General features: G+C 45.0%; 1 long non-coding RNA gene across 1 annotated transcript in view; it reads left to right on the forward strand.

The window, feature by feature from the left end:
* The first annotated feature begins 3,083 nt into the window (after nt 1-3,083).
* The window catches only part of LOC105518766, a 5,290-nt gene continuing 1,161 nt past the window's right edge, over nt 3,084-7,212 (forward strand). Inside the window, exons 1-2 of the long non-coding RNA XR_001002879.1 lie at nt 3,084-3,361; nt 6,339-6,439. This is a non-coding gene — a long non-coding RNA (uncharacterized LOC105518766). The remainder of the gene's footprint in view (nt 3,362-6,338; nt 6,440-7,212) is intronic.

Raw genomic sequence — 7,212 nt, forward strand, 5'->3', positions numbered from 1 at the left:
TTGTGGCTTAAGCTTACAAATACCTGTGTCATCACCCAAGACGCACATGCTGGGAGGGAAGACGTAAATCTCAGCCCATCTCTGCCCATCTGTGTTGTCATCAAAGGAAACTTCCCTCAGCAACATGATGTTGGGGTTAAACAACTTGTCATCGGTCATGCAGCTACTAAGTTGGAGTCAGGATCTGAGTCCAGGTGATCTGGTTCCCGAGCTCAGATTCTTAGGCTTACCTGCTACACTATCTAGATCTGGTACAAGATGCAGAGGTGTAGGTGGAAGGACACATACTTACTGTGGTGTCCAGCTGTCTCTTGCAGGCCCCTCCCAGCAACCCAGGTCTTGGTCTCATGCTCTAGTTTCAGAGCATAAGGAGCAGTGGAGCTGATATTTGGAACAGCTCAGTACTCACAAGCCATTGCTGATAATGACCCTTTCATGTTGTAAAGGCTTTCACTGGGAGCAGGAGCCCTTTGGGTGGTGAAAGTACCCTGTAGACAATCACTATGCTCTTTGTCACTTTGTGAGGAAATTATGTAAGACTGTGATTTTTTTGACCCTCCCCTTGCTAATGACTCTTGAGGCAGAATTGGTCACATACGAAGCTTCCTGATCTCCATATGGGAATCATGAGCCCACATATAGCTATGGAAGTGACAGTAATACCGGCTTCAGTCTTGGAGTCTCTTCATGGTTGAGTTTACAATATCCAGCTGAATAAAATAGGGACAGGTTCTGAGTTTTCTTTATCTTGAAATATTTCCTTAATGAAATGATACACTTTGCATGAGCTGTCTGTAGGTGCCCCGCTCTAGGGAATAGAAAGATATGCATCCCCTTTCACAGAAATCCACAAGAATAGTAGCTGCCAGTGTTGAGGGCTCTGTGCCAGGAGTATGTATGTGTACATATATTGTAATTTGGTCTGTCCAACATTGAAGTAGGAATTATACTCCCCACTTTACAGAAAAGAGAAGTGAGGCTCAGAAAGGGAAGTTAATTTTCCCAAGGTCACACAGCTAGCAAGTAGTGGAGCCAGATGGAAACCAGACCTGTCACACTCCGGGGTCCTCACTCTCAGCCACTGTGCTATACTTGGATCAGGCTTCTTTTCACAAGCTCGAAACGGCTTTAGTAAACAGCCAGCAATAAGGGCCACATGCTGTTCCTCAACTCACTTAAATCCAAAGTAAGTTTTGGGTGGATGGCACCTATTTTTAATCTGACTGAGCACTCAGAAGCCTCTAGAGTGAGTTGCTTAGCTCAAAGCAGTTGTTCTACGCTAATGAAATCGTGATTATGAGTGCCACACTAGATGAAGCAGGATTCTCTGACGTCAAAACGGTCATTTATCTGTACCCAGAGATGAGTCCAAATTATTTTGTAAGAATTTGGGTGTAGCCTGACAGTAATGTGTACTAGTTTAGACCACTGTCTTTGGAGTTTGATTGTAGTTCTGCATTTAACTATTATTTCGGGCTACTAAAACTCTCCGTGGCTTAGTCTCCTCAACTGTGACATGGCAATAATAATGCCTATCTGTATGCAAAGCCATGTGAGGTGTCTTCCTAATTACAAGGCTCTCTGAATTCTCCTCATCCTCCCAAAACACACATTATTGAGGACAATAAGTGCCCATGATTGAGCGCTGAGGACGAAAGTTCAGTAAGACCCCATGCTAGCCATCAAGATACAGGAGAGAAATGTAAAATCATCACAATAATTAATTACAATAGAGTCTGATAAGTCCTATGACAAGATAAGTACCAAGAGAATGTTACTCTATTAGGGGTGGAGGTTGAGGAAAGTTTTGGAGGTGACATTTAGGCTGGGTCTTGTTAGATAAGAAGGATTTGCAGAAAAGGTCAGTTGTTTGCCCAAAGGACCTCTAACTAATAGCATTTCAGGAACTGTGATACATAAAGTAGAACAGAGGGGGTCTCTCCCTGTAGACCCAGAATTAGGAACCAGAAGTGAAACATCAAGTACTTTTAGACTTACAAGTGAAGTCTAAAGTTGACTTCACTTTAGAAAGTGGCCCATCGGGACTATCACAAGGTTGCAAACTTATCCCACTGCCCTCTAGCAGCCCAGGTATCCTCTTTGTCTCACATTATGTATCTTTTGGGACACAGGACACATGGCCAACGGTTATACATGTCTCCAGCTTCCTTGTCATTGGAGAGGGAAGAGGGCATATTTTTCCCTACCCCTGACACCATCCCCACTCCCCCCTAAAAAAAAAAAACAAGGGTAGTGTGTGTTTAAGAAAATCATTCGTCTAGATTAGGAGTGCTACAAGGAGGGGGAAATGAAACCTCACTCCCCAGCAGGTTGGTTACTATGGTCCCACCCCTACTCCCACCCCAGAACTGCAGGAGGAGAGATATCCTAGAGGAGTTCAATATGCATAACTTGAGTTTGGTTTCTCAGAAATGAAGTTGGATGAGAGGAAGCAGAGCTTTATCTCAAGAAAATTACATAGCTCCTATAGGCAAAGACCATCACTGCCTAGGTGCCCAGCAGCAGAGAGAATCAGACCAAGGCAGTGGGAGACTGAGGTCACCTCTGTACCACCAGCAGGTGATAAGGGAGCATCTCTGCCTGTTCTGTACTGCTTTTCCCTACCCTCATTTCCAGAGGTGCTAGGCCTGGAAGTTGGGGGTGGGTGGGTTGGGGGAAGAAGGGAAAGAGCAGACTGCACCCTTGCTACCTGGCACCTAGCTCCCAGACTGTAATTTCTCTTTGTGATTCTCTTATGCTGAGCCCATGCCTGGCCCATAGCAGACATTCAATACTTATGTTCAATACTTACACCCGCCCTTTTCTCAGTCACTCACAGCTTTTTTGATTTAGGAGTCTTTTTCATTATTTAATTTTTTTAAAAAATTTTGTAGAGACAGGGTCTTGCTCTTGTAACCCAGGCTGGTCTTGAACTCCTGGGTTCAAGTGAACCTCCTGCCCTGGCCTCCCAAAGTGCTGGGATTACAGATGTGAACCACTGCACCCGGCCTGGTGTAGTAGTCCTATCTGTCTGTCAGAGGAGGGTGTTCCCTTGGCTCAGAGCCTTGCTTAGGTAACGTGGAAGGACCCAGGGTACACAAGGTAGGTGGCTGTTCTCCGGAAATGTCAGTTTCTGGGCAGGGCTTAGGTGTCTGCAGTCCCTAGTCCCACCCCTGGCCTTGCATTCCAGCTCAGCAGGTGGAAGGTATAAATTTCAGCTGCTCTCAGCCCTGCTGTGTTTTTCTAAAGCCTTCTAACAGCAACATGAAGTTGGCAGCCTTCCTCCTCCTTGTGATCCTCATCATCTTCAGCCTAGAGGTACAAGGGCTTCAGGCTGCAGTGAGACCATTGCGGCTTTTGGGTAAGTCCAGGCAAAAGGTAGCCCGGTTCATTTTTCCTTGAATGAGGGGGGCCAGAAAGTAGGACATCAGGGACCAGTGTGTGCTGGGGAGGAGAGGGGAAGAAAGGAGAGAAGAAAAGGTCTTAAAGGGCCACTGCAGGGACCCTCTGGTGCTACTCAGCTCCCCAGAGCAGAATCTCTTTTATTCTACCTCCACTTTCCCCTACTCCTTTCCCTGGGTCACCGCTCCATTTGGACTCTCTGTACCTCCCCTTCTTACCTCCTCATCAGCCACCCTCTGACTCTTGCCATCTCCCTCTCCATAAGCTTCTTCCTCTCTTGCTAAAAATAAATTGGATCACCTAGAGAAAATATTTTCTTAATCATGTTAAACATTAATCATCTCAATCTCTTCTTTTCCTTTTACCAACATTCTCAAAGGAGTAATCTTAATTCTCTGTCCTTACTTCCCTATAAGTCATTCCTTGACCCCTTGAAGACGGCCTACAGCCTCCAGCCCTGCCCCATCGCTCTCCTGAAACTTCTCTTCCAGATTCTGTGGACAAATCTCATGACTCCTCAGTCGCCAAGTCTTTAACCTCTGTAGTGTCTGACACTGCTTGCCACTTCCTCAGTTCTCAAACTTTCTTTTCTCCTGCATTATCCTTCATGGTATTTTATTCTTCTCTCTAAACATTATTGGATTCAGTTATTACTTTCTTTTCTTCTTCGCTCTCCTTCCCTCGACATTAAACTGGTTGCCAAATACTGTCCATTCTCTGAAAGTGTCTCTTGCATATGTTCTTTCCTTCCCCTGCCATCTCCCATTGTCACGCAGTATTTCCAGCCCCGATGACCTCATGTCTGGGCCATGCCAGGAGCTTCCTAATAGCTCTCCCTGCCCCGTCTTTCTGCTGCAGTTTGCTTGCTTGTTGAATTCTGTTCCATTCTAGGCTCTCACACCAGAATAATCTTCCTAATTAAACATCAATCACATCCCTGTCTTGATCTATCAAATGAAATCCAAACTCCTAAGGCCCTCAGGATCTGCACCCCCATGCCCCATAACTTTATCCCCTACTTACTTTTCCTGCTTCATTTCCAGCTGTTCCCTAACACTTACCCACTCCTCCTGTGTTCCTTGTATTTCAGGCTGAGGAGTGAAGTGGATGAGGTACCCAGGGTGCAAACATTAAACGGGTGCTCACCGCCAGCATTGTGCAAGGGCCTCCTGGAATTGCATGCCCTAGGCACCTCACTTGCCTCACCCTAATCCCGGCCCTGCATTTCCCCTTGGGAATTGTTGCTAGTAATTCTTTTTCCTTCTCACAACACTCCACCCATGCCCTTCAGTTCTGACTTAAAAAGATTCCTGCACTTCAAAACTCACCTTTTCTGATTAATCCAATTGGATGTAATGTCATATTCTCTGAGCCTTTTTTTTTTTTTGGCAGGATCTTGCTTTGTTGCCCAGACCAGAGTGCAGTGGCACGATCATGGCTTACTGCAGCCTAAATCTCCTGGGCTCAAGTGATCCTCCTATCTCAGTCCCCCAAGTAGCTAGGACCACAGGCATGTGCCACTAAGTCTGGCTAATTAAAAAAAAATCAAACATTGTAGAGACTGGGTCTCAAACTTCTGTGCTCAAGCGATCCTCCCACTTCAGCCTCCCAAAGTGCTGGGATTACAGTCATGAGCAACCATGCCCAGCTGAGACTCTTTAATTCTTCAAATATACCTCTCTTAGGACACTTGTTACATATTGCTTTGTTTTTAGTACTTTGAGTATGTCTTATCCATATTGTTAGACTCTAAGCTGTTTGTCTTACATCTTTGTATTTGCTGAATAATTTCCTCTGTTTTATACATAGTAAGAAATCAACAGATATATACTTAATAAGTAGATATTATTGATTTAATAAGTCAAACTGCTGTGAGAGGGGAAGAGGGATCTTCAGCCTGCTCACTACAAATCAACAAAAGCTACAGGAAGCATGGGGGGATGGTATTGATTTTCTCTGAGGTCTACAACTACATTGAAGATATCCCACCAGGTCCCCTTCTTACACCCCTCAGATACTGCTAATCAGTCCTAGCACTCACTCTCTTTGAAACTGGACAAGGTGTCCGACCCTTCTCAAAACAGCATCAGACAGCCACCTCCATTGACTGAAGTTGACAATGGAGAATAAAACTCATCACCCCTGCTGAATCCAGGGGCCCCTTTTTACAGATAAGAAAAGTCCCAGAAAGATCCAGAGACATAATCAGATAAAGAAATTCCTGCTAACAGCTGAGTAGCCAATCAAAGTACAGTACATATTCATCCAGAGTTCTGCGTATGTTTTCCTAGAAGCCTGTGCGATCTTAACCAACTCTTTGAACCTACTTCATTGGTCCTCAAAGAGCTTGATGTTCTGGGAACTTGGGAGCCTCCAATCAGGTCCGGAATGACTCCTTGAAATTTGGAGATATGCACTTATGTCAGGATGAGCTTCACCATGTGGGACAGCAGAAGGTGCTCAGACCGAGGAGCCAGGCAAATCTCAGCTGAATCTCACTTCTGTACCCACTGGCTAGCAAGTCACCTCTTTGAGCCCCAACTGCCACACCTGTAAAGTGGGCCTAGTAAGACTCACTGCATGGGGTGACTGCAAGGGACTCCCAATGGCACGTGGTAAGTGTGAGTCTCTTCTTCTCCACTCTATTCCCTGCAGAGTGGGGAAAGTGAAGACATTTAAGTGGGCTTCTTTGCACTTTCCCTCCACAAACACAGTTATCCCCATCTCTAAAGTAGGCCTTACTTTTTTGAGATCATGTGAATGCACTGCCTTTAACTAGAATGTATAAGATGTTAATGATATTATTCTGCAAGTAATATATCATATTGCATATTGAATGAAAAGAAAAATGTAGAACTGACTTCTTAATCAAGGGCTGTTCTTGTAGCATCTGTCCCAAAAGTACGGTGGTTTTCAGCACATCTGTTCTCCCATAGGTACCTGCGTCGAGCTCTGCACAGGTGACTGGGACTGCAACCCCAGAGAGCACTGTGTCAGCAATGGGTGTGGTCATGAGTGTGTTGCAGAGTAAGCACAGGTAAAAACACCCGGCCCTCTCTGCTTTCCCAAACGTTGTTCAGTCTAGGTAGGTTGTGCACTTAGCCTCAATGGGACTTTCCAGAAATGAGTAGGACAGAAACCTATCTGTCTCCCTCTTCCCCCAACCTTCCCAAGAAAAAGATGCATCCATCACAGGATGGTGGTTTCCAGACCTTTAAAATAATTCCCTAACCCAGTATGTCCTGGAGCAAAATCAGACTATTTATTTAAGCAAAATGATAAAAATCACACATAATCCCCCACCTCAAAACAACGTCTGCTTAACACTTTGGTGCATATTTTAAACATACACAAATATATAATATTTATATAAAAATGAGATAATCTAGTGCTTTTTTTTTTGAGATGGAGTCTTGCTCTGTCACCCCAGGCTGGAGTGCAGTGGCATAATCTCGGCTCACTGCAAGCTCCGCCTCCTGGGTTCACGCCATTCTCTGGCCTCAGCCTCCTGAGTAGCTGGGACTACAGGCATCTGCCACCGTGCCCGGCTAATATTTTTGTATTTTTAGTAGAGACGGGGTTTCACCGTGGTCTTGATCTCCTGACCTCGTGATCCACCCGCCTCAGCCTCCTAAAGTGCTGGGATTACAGGCCTGGGCCACCGTGCCCAGCCCCAAACAACTTTAATGTCAATACTAATGCTTCTATCCCATCATCTTTGATAACCTATAGAAGTTCATCTATGCTCAGATACTTAGCAACCTTTAGTAATACATGTTTAAGATATTTCTTATTTTGATATTATGAATA

Source organism: Colobus angolensis, unplaced genomic scaffold, assembly GCF_000951035.1.
Source record: "Colobus angolensis palliatus isolate OR3802 unplaced genomic scaffold, Cang.pa_1.0 Scaffold329, whole genome shotgun sequence".
In the NCBI taxonomy this organism is placed as follows: Eukaryota; Metazoa; Chordata; class Mammalia; order Primates; family Cercopithecidae; genus Colobus; species Colobus angolensis.